Below are 16,284 nucleotides of genomic sequence, written 5' to 3'. Positions count from 1 at the left end.
GGAGGAGACTAATGGTTCCTGTCTCACAGGATTGTTCTAAAGACCAAATAAGGTAATACATGTAAAATGCTTGGCACATAGTAAGGGCTCCATACACCCAAAATGCTACTTTTAAAAACTTACTGGAAGCTCCTGCATATACTTGGAAGAAGAGGGATTTAATTTTGCTATAAAGACTTTAATTTCAGACTTTTAAAAAACTTATGCAAAGATCAACGAAGAACAATTATCTTATATGGCTGTGTATTAAGCAACACAAGGAGACACAAAAATCAAGGATGAGCCATGTGCAATTAATAAAGGAAGCCATAACTAACTAACTAACTAAATAAATAAATAAATAAATAAATAAATAAATAAATAAAATAAAGGAAGCCAGTTTAATCTTCATCAATGGATTGCAATGTTGTGATTCCTCCTTTTCCCTTTTATGCAAATCTCCCACTTGCTTCTTTTTATAAGATGTTGGAATGATGTATGATGGTTTCTCAAATACTAGTGAGACTGAAGTAATTTCCTACATAATGTACCACAAACAGATTTAGAAGTGTTGGTTTTAGATGCTATGATGCATATTCAAATTTCCCATGCAATGGATTAGATAGTAGCATGACTAAGTTGAAGGACCAGTGAGCTAAAATACCTCTTGTATGTTTCATATTCTGGAATATTAATAAAGTAGAAAATCAAAATGACAGCAATTTAGGGCTTCTCATGTCCCCTTATTATAGGCTCATTTCTGTGGGTGAAATTTCAGACAAAGAAAAGAGTGATAATGGAAAAGAACACAGCAGGGGAAACAAGAATGACAAAAGGAACAAAAATGAATAGAAGCAAAATCAAAGGGTCAGCATCAAAATACTCCATCTCCACAAAACAATGCTTATTATAGGCTCCTCTCTTAGCACAATCCCCAGCTGAGCTATTGGGCTGTTATATCAAAAACTGGCAATCTTTGCTGAAATGCATCATTCACTGTTTATTGCCAGTTGGAAAGAAAGTTACAGTTTACAGTTTAGAACATTCTAGCTTGATGTGACTTTCCCTTGCCATCTTAGAGTGAGTTTCCCAGAACTACAGAATCTCTGCTTCTCACCACCATTTTTGGACCTGCTCAGTGTGGCTGAGAATGCCTTGTCCATAGAAGTCAGCTGGTGAGCTGGAGAAAAAGTTCTGCTCCACACTGAGGGGCCATAATGGAGCAAGACTGGGGCAGCCCAGAAGTGGCAAAGTGGAGTCCACTTGGAGCTGAAATGTAGAAAGAAGAAAAACAAAGAGGATGATAAATTCCATCTGACGCTAAAGGAAAACCTTGTGTTAATCAGGTTTCTTTATAATGCCAGTGACAATACCCAAACTCAAACATGTAAGCAACAAGGAAACTTGATTGACTCACATAATTCAAAAGTCAAAATCAGGAACACTTAGAGCAGATGTCCAAATGATTGCTTTGGACTCTCTCCATGTGCTGGCTAGCTTTCCCACATTGCTGTACTTGTGGGCAGTGTCCCCCCTGTGACAGCAAAGACAACCATAAGCAGCTGACGTCTAAAACTTCTTACTAAAACTGACTTCAGTTTCAAAACCTCATCCAGAGGCGTTCACCTCCTCAGTAATTCCAACAGTTTTGTGACCAGGCCTGGGCCATATGCCAGCAATGGATATGGACAATACTTTAAAGGGAAACAGATTCTGTTACCACAAGCAGAAGAGATGAAACTGGGGCAGGTAAAAACCAACAAAACAACTTAACTGCTATGCCCTTTGAATGATCTGATTATCAACTAGAAGCAGACATTTCATGATCAGAGATAGTCCTTCATTCTCTCATTTGCACATTGACTCATAATCTATTATTTTTCCTTAGGAAAACGTCAAAGACACCATGATACATTATAATGTACCTGAGTGCTGTGCCGTTTTGAAGCTCAGAATACCAGTAAAATGAAAAGTTCTTCCTGTGAGTTCACTGACATGGGGTACTTTAACACCCATGCTAAATCAAGCAGCAGGCTTCCATAGCTCTGAAGTAAAGCAAGGATGTGTCAGCCAATTTCCTGACAGGAATTGATAGCTTCGAGTAGGGACCTCCTGCTCTTTTTCCTTGTAAAAGCGCCTTCATATTTCTGACCTCTTTCACATTTCTTCCCATCTTGCTGACCAGATGGGAACCATTATTTAGAATAGTGGTTGGCCGACTAGAATAGGAACCATTATTCAGAATAATAAACCATTATTTAGATTAGTGATTCCCAACTGTTTTAAAAATGAGAACTCCTTTTACACATAAGAGTGCATACATGTCAGATAGTGGTTGAATGTCTTGTCTATATTCATATATTGACTAATAAAATACATAATAGCAAATAAATTTAGTAAAATTAACATTAGTGAAACAAACTATATCATATTAATTGTAATAGCACTTATTTACATGTGAAAAAAGTGCATGTATGTGTAAGGGTACTATTTATTTAGTATGTATAGGGATGCAGAGGTCTCTTGAAATAATTTCATAGACCTGTTCTATAATAGGCTCAAAGTATTGGTGACAGATGACTTAGATAGATTCTTTTTGTAGTTCTGATGTTTGTTTTAACTCAAAAGGCTGGGACACCTGGGTGGCTTAGCAGTGGAGTGGCTGCCTTCGGCTCAAGGAGTGATCCCAGAGTCCCCAGATCAAGTCCCACCTTGGGCTCCCTGCATGGAGCCTGCTTCCCCCTCTGCCTATGTCTCTGCCTTCCCCGCCCCCTCACGCATGTGCACAACAACCATAAATAATAAATGAATAAATAAATAAAATTTATAAAGAATAAATAAATAAAATCCCATGAATAAATAAAATCTTAAAAAAAAAAAAACTCAAAAGGCCAATATCTCAGAATGCTGCATTCAGCTTCTCCCATTCCTTTGTTTCTGTTTCCTTTAAACAACTAGCTCAAACTCCAGTTTCAAGAGAAAGAGAACTAACCAGCAGCCAAGGGAGTTGACATGAGACTCATTGCCAAGATGGTGGATGAACACAGACTCAACACACTGAAAATAAAAGTGACTGACTCTAAGACACATACTCCAGGTTGAAGGCATCCATTAGAATAGAAAAATGGGAAGTGTTGGTTTAAGGCCTTTCTTTCAAAGAATGATGATAAATCTCATCAGAGGCATAACCCTTCGCTTTCAATCAGGATACAAAACTAGCAAAGAAACATGTTTACCAAAAGGGAAATTTGTTTAAAAAGTACAGATTTAATATGAAGATAATTTTTGAGGGTGTATATTCAACATTGTAGCTGACAACTGCATTTGGATTTCATTACACACACTCTATGTACCACTCATCACTGTCATGCTCTGATGAGCTCCTAATCTTCCTCCTAAATCCTTTCTCCCACCTCATAGAAGAGGCACAGTGGTGATGAGTGAAGTACTCAGAGGGAAGGTACTCAAGCCTATAACCCTGGACCACAGAATTTCCTCTGAACTTTGGGAGAAAAACTGAAAATAGGAAAAAAATAAGAGAAATTTAATTTTGAATTGGGTCTCAAAATCACACACACTTATGGTTGAGAAGTCCCAGTACTAATTTGCAGACAAATATCTAACATTTGGTAATCAGTCTGTTAATATAAATATGGGTCAAAAATAATATTCAACTGAAAAATTGTATAAAGAAGAAAAACAATTTAAAAATGGAATTAAACTGCATTTCTCATATATAAATAGGTGTCACGGTATTTAAATTATTTCTTTGTTCTCATATAACCTCAGCCATTGGGGGCCATTGATGCCTAAAGTTTTGATGGTTTGGAAGAAAACAAATCAAGCCAAGAAATCCTAGTTCTGCCATTAACCAGTGGTATAACCTGCAGCAAGTCACTCAACTTGTGTAAACTATAGTTTCCCTATTTTTATGGTAATACTATAAATGTGTAAAATAATATTAGTTATTATGACATATTTAATGTAAAATAATTGGCAAAATGAGTGGAACATACTATTAATAAATGTTGGTTTTTATTATAGATTGTGATAGAGAAAGATATCTTACCTATAGCCTTAGCAATAATCTGATACTCCTATTCCCACACCAACTAATAAAAGAACTTAGTATTTTTCTGCTCAGATTCTTCTGTTCCCCTTCCCTTATGCTTTAAGAGAATTTTGCCAAACTAGTTCCTAACCCTTTTTTGTAATAATAGGCAGAACCACATAAACAAAACAAAAGGCAGAAATAAAAACAGCCAGAGAGACTGAGTAGATCTACACACGGAGGTGTGGTAGGAGATGAAGGCCACATGTTATATGAGAATAGCCTTTTGGGGTCTGCTAGAGCAGCTTTGGTGCCTGAGGAACTGAGACAGAGGCAAAGGAAGCTTTGAAAAAGTTTTTTACTATGGATTATAAATTGAATCTGCTCTAATGATCTTTAAGAAATGAAAGCAGATGAGCTTTCAGTTGTAATTACTTTGATTTCTGGACTGTGCTTTTTAATGGAGCATTATGTAGAGAGTGGATGATGTGGGCCCCCAGTGTACAGTTAGTTCATGCAGCCACATTTCCTGAATTATCAAGTGGCTCTTCTTTAACAGTGCTGTGACGGGTTTGCCATAACGTGGTGGCTCCTCCTCCTGGCTTCTGTATGTACTGGGTGAACTACAGCTTAACCTTATAGAAGCAAGCATTTATTCTCCCACCAAGCTCTTTTCTACTAACAACTCCCCATAAAATAGCCCTGGCTTCAGCAAAGGAACATGCAATAGTCAATAGTGCAGTTGTAGACATGCAATCATTATTGCCCCTACCCCAGGTCCCAAACTCAGCTCTAGTCAGATGGAGGAAAGTGACTACAGAAGGCAGAATAATATGACTTTTCCTCAGACATCAGATTCCTTCCATGACAGTGAAGTAATCGAGTTCAACTCTAGCACCATAGCTTGGGGTTAACTTCCAAAAGATGCAGTTGATATTTCTCTTTGAAAACACACATCAGAGCTCTTTTTTACAGATCTGTTCCGGGTAATTACACTCTTTTGCCAGGGACAGAACATCCACCTGTTAGAGAGCTATTGAACATTGAATTCATATAGTGACTGATATGATACCAGAGCTTACAGGAAGAAGAGATCACTTTCATATATTTCAAATGTACAACTGAACAATCAACACAATTCAAATGTTTCCAGCATTTAAATCACTCCTGCCCTGACTCATCCTTCAAATAGCAGAATTCAAGACTGCTATTATGGTGGCTATTACATCAGCCTCTAAATCACTCTTACATAATCAATTAACCTAACGCATTCAGATATTCAAACACTTTCCACCAATAGCCAATTTCACCATAACCAACACAATTTGTTTTCAATTACCAGCCTCACTAATGGCCTTCTAAAACTAATGCTTAAGGAAGTATTGGAAAGTTTCCTGTGTTGTCTCAGGGCTGTATACATTTTCTACACGGCAGCAAAATGATTTGCTGTTATTACATATTAAGTCATGGGGATTTTATCTTCTCATATAAAATGTGCAAGTCAAACAACCCAAACCACCTTATTCTACACAGGGAACTTCAAGTACTCACTCTATTTTCCAAACAAATCAGAGAATATATACAGGCTTCTAACACCAAGGACTTTGTGTGTTTATTGTAAACAAGTCAGTGGATAATCATAAAATACTTCTTGGCAGCAGCTAAATCAAGATCAGTGATGGCCAGCCTAAGCCAGTTATAAATTTTATGGAAATTTTTTAAATGAGGCAAAGGAAGGGAGCTTACCAGCATTTTGTTTTTAAGGGTCAATTGAAGAGAGTAGGAGAAAAAGAAGGGAATCTAGGGTACCTGGTATTTGGGAGAGGGACACAGAAAAGAGTGAGTAAAAAGGAAGATAAAAGCGAAACAGAAGCCAAGTAGCTTGAGGCTCATAGAGCTTTTAGCTTAAGGGCAGAAAGTTTCAGTTTGATTTTGTCCTCAAGGGAAGCCTGCAGGAAGATTTCCTTGCCAATGTGACCTTGGCAAACATGAAGGAGGATCAGAGTTTTGGCATTCTGGTTGAAATATAGGGTAGAAAAGTGGGAGAGAGGTCAGAAATACATTGGACAGAGATAGCAGAGAGCAGAAGAGAAATCGTGCCCCAAAGATAATAACCAGAGCCAGGTCATGATTATTATGACCAATAGTTCTTTGAACAATCCTGACCACTATGGTATCTTCCTTTAGAAACTGGTTTGAAAACCTCTTTGGTAATAGAACTCCTTTGCCAACCAAGTTGGCATTTCTATTAGAGACTATGAAAATTTATTCTGAATAAGTAAGAGCCTGAACAAGCCAACGTAAAATCAAGCTGTATTGTTCCAAACTAAATTAGACCTCTTATTAATCCAGTTAGAGGTCACTGGCCAAAGGTAAGCCCAAAATGTTTTTTTTATTTTTTTCAGAATGGTAATTTTTTGAAGGAAAAGAAGTGGAGAAGGGGCAAATGCCCTGAGAACCCGGCCTTCATTTGCATCTGCATAGACAAAACCAGATAGATGGTTGGGAGCCTGGAAAAAGACTTACCACAGGTAATAGGGCTGACAAGTGTCTAGGGAGCTATAGCAAGAAATCCTTAAAGCAAGGACACATGCTAAAGCAACCAATCGCAATAAAAATGAATGAAAAAAATAATAAAGAACCAATCTCGACACAGCAAAAATGCTCCTGACATGAAGCATTAGTGTGCAATTAGTTTGACCTTTGATGCAAAATTGAGCTTTGTTCCTCATGACGTTACTACTAGCTTTTATGTTGTTCTCACAGTTTGTTTCTCATCCCTGGTTTTTGCCTTTAGTGATGCCTTTAACTTTATCATCTAAGATCTTGCCTTGTCACTTTCATTGTCTTAAAAAAAAGGGGGCGGGGTGTCAGAAAAACCTTGCCCTTTCTAAATTTTTTTAAATCCACAAGCCCATCTCTGTTACCTAAGGGGCCCTTTTTGAATTTCCTATGATAGGCTTATGAGAGAAAACAGAAAACCTCAGAAGGCCCAGAGTTTCGTTTTATGTTTTATTTAATTATAAGATAAAATAATGGAGTTCCGTTTTCTGTTCTAATTAATTATAAAATAAAGTAATGGAGATTGCTTTCCTAAGGACAAGATTCTAATAATATTTAAGTGTATAAGTCAAAAAAGAAGAGTGTTCAAAACAGTGAATGTTCAAAAAGGTTGGTTAAAAATGGTGTAATGTACCTACTAAGCTGTCGCTTTTCCAGACCTCTGAAAGAAAGGGAAGAGTTCAGAGCTGTTGGAAAAGTATTTATGTCATAAGTAAAAAGTTGGGAAAAATTCAAAAAGAAATTATATCCTTGTTATTTAGCACCTGAAATTTTTCTATTCAAATGAGAGAGAAAGAGAGAGAGAGAGGAGAGAGAAAATAAATAGCTAAATAAAGAGACAATTCAAGCAATTTATCATAATGAATAGCAATCAACTTCCACAAAGAAAATATCATAAAGATATAATTGGACACAGCAAAATCCTTGATATAAGAATTTTAATTTCAGAGTTTACTTGCTTGAATTCAAATTCCCATGCTTCAACACATCTGATGAAGAATTATAAATTCTTCGCTCTCCTTCAGACCCCAAGCCTGCGATATAGTTTCTGGTTCAGATTTCTTTCTCTCAGTCTATTAGAAAATAATGAAAATCACTACAGTAGGAACTAAAAAGGTGTTAGGTTTGTGTCTTACATCTTGAACTACCTGTTAACAAATACACTCAATTAGAACTTCTGGTAGAAGTTAACTAGATGAACTTAGACTAATTACCAAGCCCCAGGCTAGTATAAGTGCACACACCCTACAGAGTTGCAGAAGGAACTCACACTTAGACGTGCCTGTACTTGATTTAATATTCTGTTGTCACTGGATCCCACAAATTATGCGATTGATTCTGCCTCAACACTCCTTAGCCTCTGATCCTTATCTGAAAATCAGAATTAGAAGATCTCCAGAATCATTTTGGCTCCAGAGTGTGAGGACACAACCACTTTGGGATCACTTTAGGGAGCACACTGCCACAAGGGCTCTGAGGAAGTTTCTCCAGGATTCCATTTCCAGGACATAGCCTCATACCCTAAATTGGCCGCTATTCCTAGATGATAGAAACTGCAGGGTTTAATTAATGCATTGGAGGATTATCCTCTTCTTTCTCTTCTCAATAACCAACTTTTCATTACAGCACCACCATCCAATCATATATTGCCACAAGGATGCGAAAAACAAATCACCCCAAAACTGAGAGGCTTGGAACAATATTCACTATTATTGCTCACAAAGCCACAGCTAGCTAGCCACTCTGCTGATCTTTACTAGGCCTCCCTGGGCATTTCTCTGATTACAGAGGAGATATAGAGAAGGAAAGAATTGGAGTCACTTTTGCCATAAATCATGAATCAGAAGCTCTACTTACTTAAATGCTTTGCCTCAACTACGTTTTATTGTATGACCCCAAGCTAATCACTCAAGGTCTCCCTCTATTGCCTCATCTACCAGCCAGATTACCTCAGAAGCCCTTTATGTTCTAACATCTTTGTAGTCTAAGAAACCTCTCTGTTCCCATTTCAACCATGATTTCCAGCCTTACCATCCTCCACTGGACCAAATACCTATCCTTTTATCCTGCAGGGCCTTTAATCACAGATTAATCAAAGTGATCAATTTAACCTACTTTGATCGCTCTAGCTTTGTCAGGCCCTTGAAAACATTAGGTCCAAAAACAAGAGTTCATAATTCTCAGGGAAAGAATTTTAAATTCTCTGCCATGACAGAAACCCTCTTGCTACAATGGAAAAGACAACAAATGATGCATCCCCCAGGTCCAATGTCTGTGGCTCTGTGGCTCCTTTGTCTCTTTAGAGCAGAATCCTTTTTTTATTGGAATGCTCTCTGCACCACCCCCACCCTCCCACTAGACTGCATCATGCACTCATGGCCAAAACACTCTGGCACAGCTCACTGCAAGGCTTTGAACAGGGGCAGCGTTCTCTGAAATAAATGAGAGGGACAGTGTGTTCTTGCCGAAGACTGCAAGGTCCTGTCAGCTTTATATTTGCCAATTTACATGGCTTTTAAAAGACATAACCATAAAATTTCACTCCAGAATTAACTCTGGCCAGTCCGATCTTTGCCCAGCCTGGACAAATTTAATTTATCCAACTGACCAGACAGTAGTTTAATTTTTCTTCCTTGTTGGGATGCCCCTTTGCCCCTCATAACTCATGTTATAGCTCTTTCTCTCAGCTCTCTGATAGGACTCTATATAGACACAGATCTTGTTTTATTTTTCTAAAAAAATCCTAAAGCACAGGAACCATTCCTACAAAGATCTGTAATCTGAACATACAGGCCAGGTAAATGCATCAGGGATGGATCAGTGTGCTGCATGCAGCCTGCTAGGCACATGAAATGGCTCCTTTTTTCAGCTGGTTTAGGAAATTTGGTTTGTATCATTGTTTCTTTAAGCTGAAAACTGCTTCTCATGCTGCCAGATATACCCTTGTTTATACATTCATTTGTGTTTCACTGCCTTCAAAATAAACCTGTCTCTTCAAATCAGGAAATTTTGCACTAAGCCAAAACAATGAAGGGTGATGATAGAGGACCAGCTAGTCTATCTTTCACATGCTGACATGCCCATTTCCTCTTCAGTGGTTTTTGTCATTTTGCTGAATATGTCCATGTTGAGATGAGATTGGAGCAGCACAGTGGGTTCTTTGGTCAGCCCTGAAGGTGGCTTTTGAAGGTCACTGATGTTTGGTCATTGGTCACCTTGCATACCCTCAATCAATGCAGTGCTTTCTCTGTGAGGGCTAATGCTTTATTTCTCCATAAATAAGAACATAGAATTTGTTGGGGCACCTGGGTGGCTCAGTGGTTGAGCGTCTGCCTTTGGCTCAGGTGGTGATACCCAGGTCTTGGGATTGAGTCCCGCATCGGGCTCCCCGCAGTAAGCCTGCTTCTCCCTCTGCCTCTGTCTCTGCCTCTCTCTCTCTCTCTGTCTCTCATGAGTAAATAAATAAAATCTTGAAAAAAAAAAAGAATTTGTTGATGTTCTTGGATCAGGGCCTATTAGAATAGACAATAGAGAGAGTAGGGGTTGGGATGGCAGCTTGACCTAGCCTTACATTTACAAAAGACCTCATATTTTCATTTTTTGTCTTTAAATTCAGTTATATTACAATAATGGAGATATAGAACTGAAAGCAGGCATTAATATTATGCCCCACTCTGCTTTTATTGTATTTTAATGTTTATAAAACTATAATTATCTTTAAAACAGCATACATTGTGGTGTAGTTATTATGGTAAATGTTATAATTTTACCAAGGAAATATTTAAGATACACTGCAAACTTCATCACCTTATTTTGATTTGTGTGTACTTTTTAAATAAACCAGGAGACCCAAAAGTTGGAAGTTGTTGGAGTTTCTCTTAACCTCTGAGAAGCCCTGCTTTGGGCAAATCAATTTTGTTGCTTTGTGTATTACTAACTTCTGCTGAAGAAAACCAATGGAGCTGCAGAAGCCAGAGCACCAAAGTTTTAGATATTCGGAGTGGGACTTGGGGGTGTCCACAAATCAGGTAAAATATAATCAACTGCCTAAATCCTAGAAAGTAGTTGACATCGTCATCTATAAATAAGAATAAGACCAAGGACACAGGGAAGTTTATGAGCTGTCTCTGGATTCCCTTCCACAGAGCACCTTAGCTTCAGGATATGGCATCAATGTCTTGGCCTGACACACAGGCCCTCTATGACGTGGCCCCTGACTACTGTCCAGCGTTTTCTCCTTCTGCTCTTCCACCCACAGCATTTTGTTTGGCCATATCACAAGACTGAGCCTCAGTGGCACTGAGGAACACCTCATGTGTTGAATATATGCTGTTCCTCCTGCCTGAAATACACTATCCCCTCAATCCCCACAACTTATTTATCATGAAAACTACTATCCATCCTTCACAAAACAAGTTCAGAAAGAACTCTAGAAGTATCTCTGTCAATTATGAAGTAATAATGTTTGTTTTACTTGATACCTCAGTCATTGTTTTATTCCCAGTTTATAGCAATAATGCATACCGTATGACAGATTCAACAATGAACAAATGAATGAGTAAACAAAGTGGACCAGAAGTCTGTTATAAATGCAGAATCTTGGTGATCTTCCAGACTTAATAAACCAGAATCTTGCATTCTGACAAGATCCCCAAGGGATTCAACTGTACACTGATCCACCTTACTCTCTCACTTCTGTAAATGTCTGAAGCATTGATTGTTTGAAGCTTTAGGTTTGGCAATTTTTAATGTACATGCTCTGCATTGTGCCTAACGCACACATGTGAGTACATGACGGTGTATGAATGTGTTTGTGCATGCTCACATACTTCCATTCTTACCTCCTCCCCCAAAGGCCTTGAAGAGACTCTGCTGACATTCTCTCACCATTCCCTTAGATCCTAGTGCAGGCTATGCCCAGAGTAGATGCCAGGTACAAAGTTACACAAAAAGCCAAGGGCCACTGGAAAAAAAAAAAAGATTTCATAAAACTGCATCACACATGTCTCTACAACAGAACAGCCAATGTCAAACTAATGTTGAAGAAAACTAAGGTGAATTACCTTGCTTCTAGTAAGCGTCAGTGAAATATGAAATCTTAGCAAACAATATTGATAGTTCTCACCAACTGGGCCCCTATTTCCTCTGCTGTCCTTGAAGGGACATCTGGCAGTCCATTAGGATGTGATTTCCTGATTCAGAGTCTATATTTAACTTTACTTAATCTTGTCACGCCTAGAGATTTAGTACTTTTGGTTACTGCTCAACAGCTCATATTTTTCCTTGGGAGACTCAGGAAATGCTTGTCCACCTCATTTTGTCCCACATTCCCTGAATTGCTCACACTTTGCAATTCAATTGCTTCAAGCACTAGTACTAAGTAAAGATATCTGTTAGCTTGTTACTCACTGAACAGGGTAAACCACAACACATTTGCATATGGGCTGACTGATGAGGGGCAACAGAAGCAAGCTAAATCACGTGGGCAATATTTTTTACCTTCCCCAGAAAAATATTTTGTAGGAAGATAAAATCTGCTATGAAAGCACTGGACGGGATCTCTGGGTGGCGCAGTGGTTTGGTGCCTGCCTTTGGCCCAGGGCGCGATCCTGGAGACCGGGGATCAAATCCCATGTTGGGCTCCCGGTGCATGGAGCCTGCTTCTCCCTCTGCCTGTGTCTCTGCCTCTCTCTCTCTCTCTCTCTCTCTCTCTCTGTGTGACTATCATAAAAAAAAAAAAACAAAAAAAAAACACTGGACAAAGGAGGAGCTGGAGGAGAGTGAGAAAAGTGGAGAAAGAATGTTAGCTTTTATGAAGATGCTACTGGTGTGAAGTACTGTGCTTGGCACTTAAAGTGCATTATCTCAGTTAGCTTCATCAACCTAATGAGGTAGGAATCCTAACTCCTAATGCTGATTTTACCTGTGAGGAACACAAGTCTCCCAGGCATTCTCAGATTCACAGAACAGGTTCTGAACCATTTTTTTTTCTTCTTTTTAGAACTTTTTGTTGTGGTTTATCCATCATAACCATTTTTTAAGAGTGCAGTTCAGTAGTGCTAAGTACATTCACATTGCTGTGCAACAGATTTCCAGAATTTTTCACCTTGCAGGGCTGAAACTCTATACCCATTGAATACCATCTTCCCATTTATTTTTGTAAAGTAGTCAAAGGTGCTTTTTTGCTTATATTTCTCTCCTTTATCCTTCTTCCACTTTCTCTGCCTTCTTCAGATACCATACACTTTAAGCTGCTCTGGTCTCTCACAACACTGAGGAAAGTGACCTGATAATTCTAAGGTCTCATTTTGTTACCTTCCCTGTAAAGTTTGTGAAGCAAACAGTAAAGAATGGATTGCCAATGGAAGAAAATCAGGAGAGTGTGTGCTTCTTGTAATGCTGGAAATGTACCATTTACTTTGCCTGTGTTAAAGGAAACTCCCAATACAGACCATTATTTCATTGAAAAATCAGTCACATGTGTCCAAAATTTGCCACCCACCCACATTCCTGTGGCCAGGACTCCAGTACTTCAGCCTTATGATAGCATCCTTCCGAAGCTCCATGAGGGTAAAATACACATGCCCAGTCTGGGAAACTCCTCCTGGTGGCCATGTCCACTGAGTTGAGGCTGTCTGTCCCTGGCATCAGACATGCATTCCCTAAAGATGAGACGGTGTAAGAAGGCAGGATGTGGCTCAAGATGCAAGTTTGCACATCTTTGAATTTTTCACGGCAACATTGTCTTAGTCTTGTTTTATATAATCTTTACATATGTCTATTTAAATGGATTCTTTATTAGATATTCAGAGAAAGGAAAATATTCACATTGATGTATTAGAAAGCAATCAGGGCCCAGAGAGAGAGAAGCAGCGACATCCCCTCAGAGTCTTCTCTCTCCAGAGTCCTGTGTCACCAGTCCTGTGTCACACATCATGCAGCAATGGGCTCCTGCTAGGCAGCCAGAAATCCCATGCTTCATCTTGTGTGAACACAAAGTGTCATTTTTTTCTGAATTTCATGTCACCATCAATGACAGACTTACTTCTTTCAGATCCTGCAATGTCACTATTTGATCTTAGAGCAGGAGCTTCCTATCATAGTCCAAAAGCCTTGAGGGGATGCTGAGGTAGGCAAACCTAGTGTAAATCCAGCTGTACAAGTAATAGCAGTGACCTTGAGTGAATGGCATAACTTTTCTATACATAGGTTTATGAAATTAGATAAATTGGATGAAGCATATATATTTCATAAATTGCTTAATAAATGTTACCTATTGCTATTTTTATTGTCTTATTATTTACATTTCTAATCATATAGCCAGGGCTAGAACTTAGATTCCCTGATAGTCTCTGAGAATGGTCCTCTGTTCTATTATACTAAGAGACTCTGAATTACAGCCCGTGTGCCAAATCCAGCCAACCACCTGTTTTATAAATCAAGTTTTATTGGAACACATGCATGCCTGTGTGTTGATATATTTAGTCTATGGCTGCTTTTGTGCTATGATGGCAGAATTGAGGAACTATGTGACAGAGACTGTATGGCCCATAAAACCTTAAATATTTACTATCTGGACCTTCACAGAAAGTTTGCTGGCACTGAAGGGATAAAGGATGTTCTAGAATAAGACCAACATAGCTGCAGAAGTAAGTTCTAAGGACAGAGATTTTGACATTATGAAGACTTAGAAATTGCTCAAACTTAGGGGTGAAAAGACAGTGGCTCAGGTCTCATCTTTTGTCTCCATAGCTGAGGAACACCAGGCAAATTTATAATGACAAATTTCTTTCTCTGTAAATGAGATAATAAGAAAACCCAGAGTACATATTAGTAGTGAGGATTAAATTAAATAATTTATATTCAAACCCTGTATAAATATTCAAGGCCTCTACACATTTATTCATTCATTCATGGGACAAGACCCTGGACCATACACAGAGGACTGAGGGTAAGAAAATCATCTCTGGCCTAAATATATAGCTTACCTTCTGGCTTGAAAGACAGGCTACTTGATGCAAGGTGTGTTTCCTAATTAATCCAACTTTTCAGTAACTTTTTAAGATATCCAGTTTCAGTAGGCACTATAGGAAAATGTTTATATTTTAATTCTGCCTTTGGCTCAGCCTGGGTCAGAGATATTAAGTTATACCTGTCAGTATTTAGTTGATTATTTGCTTTTACTCAAACATTGGATCAGCTGAGTCCTTCAAAAGAAACACACTCACAGAATTAGACAAGTTGTCTGGTGAATGTGACACATGCAGAGATGCCCACAGGATGATTTAAGCCTTTGTACATTTACAAAACAAAGTTCAGTCAAGCAAAATGGTGCTCTGTAAGAAAACCCACAGACCAAATACAAATGCACATCAATCTGGCATAGAATTATAAAACCTAACTAAGAAAAGAAAGTACATATCATCAGATATTTTTCTGTTACTTTTTGCTTTTTCATTTAGGTAACATTATTTTCTAGAAAATTACAAAGAATAAGCAAAAAATAACTTTGATTTAAAACATTCATCTCTAAATCACATTTCAGCGGAGTGATAAAGAACTGCTTGTTTGTTCTAATTCTAGGCCAGGGTCCCATGACACTTTCATATATCAATTTATCTATAGTAAATATGTATTAAAAAATGAGTCCATCTTTCCTCACTAATTTTATTAATGTTTCTTTTTCTTGATTTTTCACAGCACTATGGAAATACTAATAATGTGTTAAAGATTTATAATCTAGTATAAGAACTACCAGTTTCCCTATTAAGAGGGTATCATTTCTTAAGAACTAAAAATGCTATCAGATGCTGGTCAGTCTATAGGCGTGTCTCCCAAGTCAGTCATCTGACCATGGTTTTTACGCCCTGTGCACAAAAGGGACATTTAGTATGAAAGCAGTAAATGAAAACTAGAGGCTGTTGTCAAATTGTCAGCCATTGTGCTCATATTAATAACCACTGCAGCTGTCTGAGGCTCAAATTAGCATCTTTGAAACAAGTTAAACACTTCTAGCACTAATTAGAGCCATTCCAAAGAGAACAGCAAAAGTTTATATTGAGATTTTTTGCTAGATGGCCTTTAAAATAAAAATCTCTTCAGAAACCTAAACTACCCTTTTTCTGAGATTCTATTATGAGATTATTTGATCCTCATTTCCAATTAACTAAATATTCCAAAAGCTGGATTCATAGCCCCATTAGTTTATGTTCATATGCTCACATGAACTCATGTAAATTATTATAATTTAAAAATGGAAAAGAGCTTTTCCTAGGTCAGGCACACTTCTCACTTATCAAATACCCCAAATAGAGCAGTATTATTCTTGACTGCTCACTCTGGCACTTGAGGAAAATAATTATATCCAGCACAGACAACAATCCAGGTTGGAGCCAGGTGGCTATATCTCTCTGAATCTCCTGGATTGAGGAATGGACCAGCATCCTTCCAAAGGAACTGTTCCAAATGTACACTAATTGCAGAAAAAAATGAGTCCATCTTGGGATTTGGGAAAACCTATGACTTGATACAGATGAGCTGGCAATGAATAAGTCAGTCATCGTGTCAACTGCCCCAGAGGGGCCTGACAGCACTGATTTCAAGCTATACTGCTCAGATTCTTCAAGTCCCTCTGGGGACTTATATACAGGAAATTTGCTGTGCTAAGCTCCTGAAATAAGCTTTCTATTCTG

At 38.2% G+C, this 16,284-nt stretch overlaps 2 long non-coding RNA genes across 4 annotated transcripts in view; one reads left to right on the top strand and one right to left on the bottom strand.

The window, feature by feature from the left end:
• The window catches only part of LOC144312205 (uncharacterized), a 279,387-nt gene that overhangs the window by 174,367 nt on the left and 88,736 nt on the right, over positions 1-16,284 (top strand). The gene's annotated exons all lie outside the window — the stretch shown is intronic.
• The window catches only part of LOC144312206 (uncharacterized), a 66,363-nt gene that overhangs the window by 39,442 nt on the left and 10,637 nt on the right, over positions 1-16,284 (bottom strand). For 2 of the 3 annotated variants that reach the window (XR_013377658.1, XR_013377659.1), the window contains 2 exons: positions 13,095-13,254; positions 11,434-11,555 (listed from right to left, as the gene is read on the bottom strand). This is a non-coding gene — a long non-coding RNA (uncharacterized LOC144312206). The remainder of the gene's footprint in view (positions 1-11,433; positions 11,556-13,094; positions 13,255-16,284) is intronic. The other variant, XR_013377656.1, reaches the window with a different exon arrangement.

This window comes from Canis aureus, chromosome 4 (assembly GCF_053574225.1).
Source record: "Canis aureus isolate CA01 chromosome 4, VMU_Caureus_v.1.0, whole genome shotgun sequence".
Taxonomy (NCBI): Eukaryota; Metazoa; Chordata; class Mammalia; order Carnivora; family Canidae; genus Canis; species Canis aureus.
This window is presented reverse-complemented; position numbering and strand designations above follow the sequence as displayed.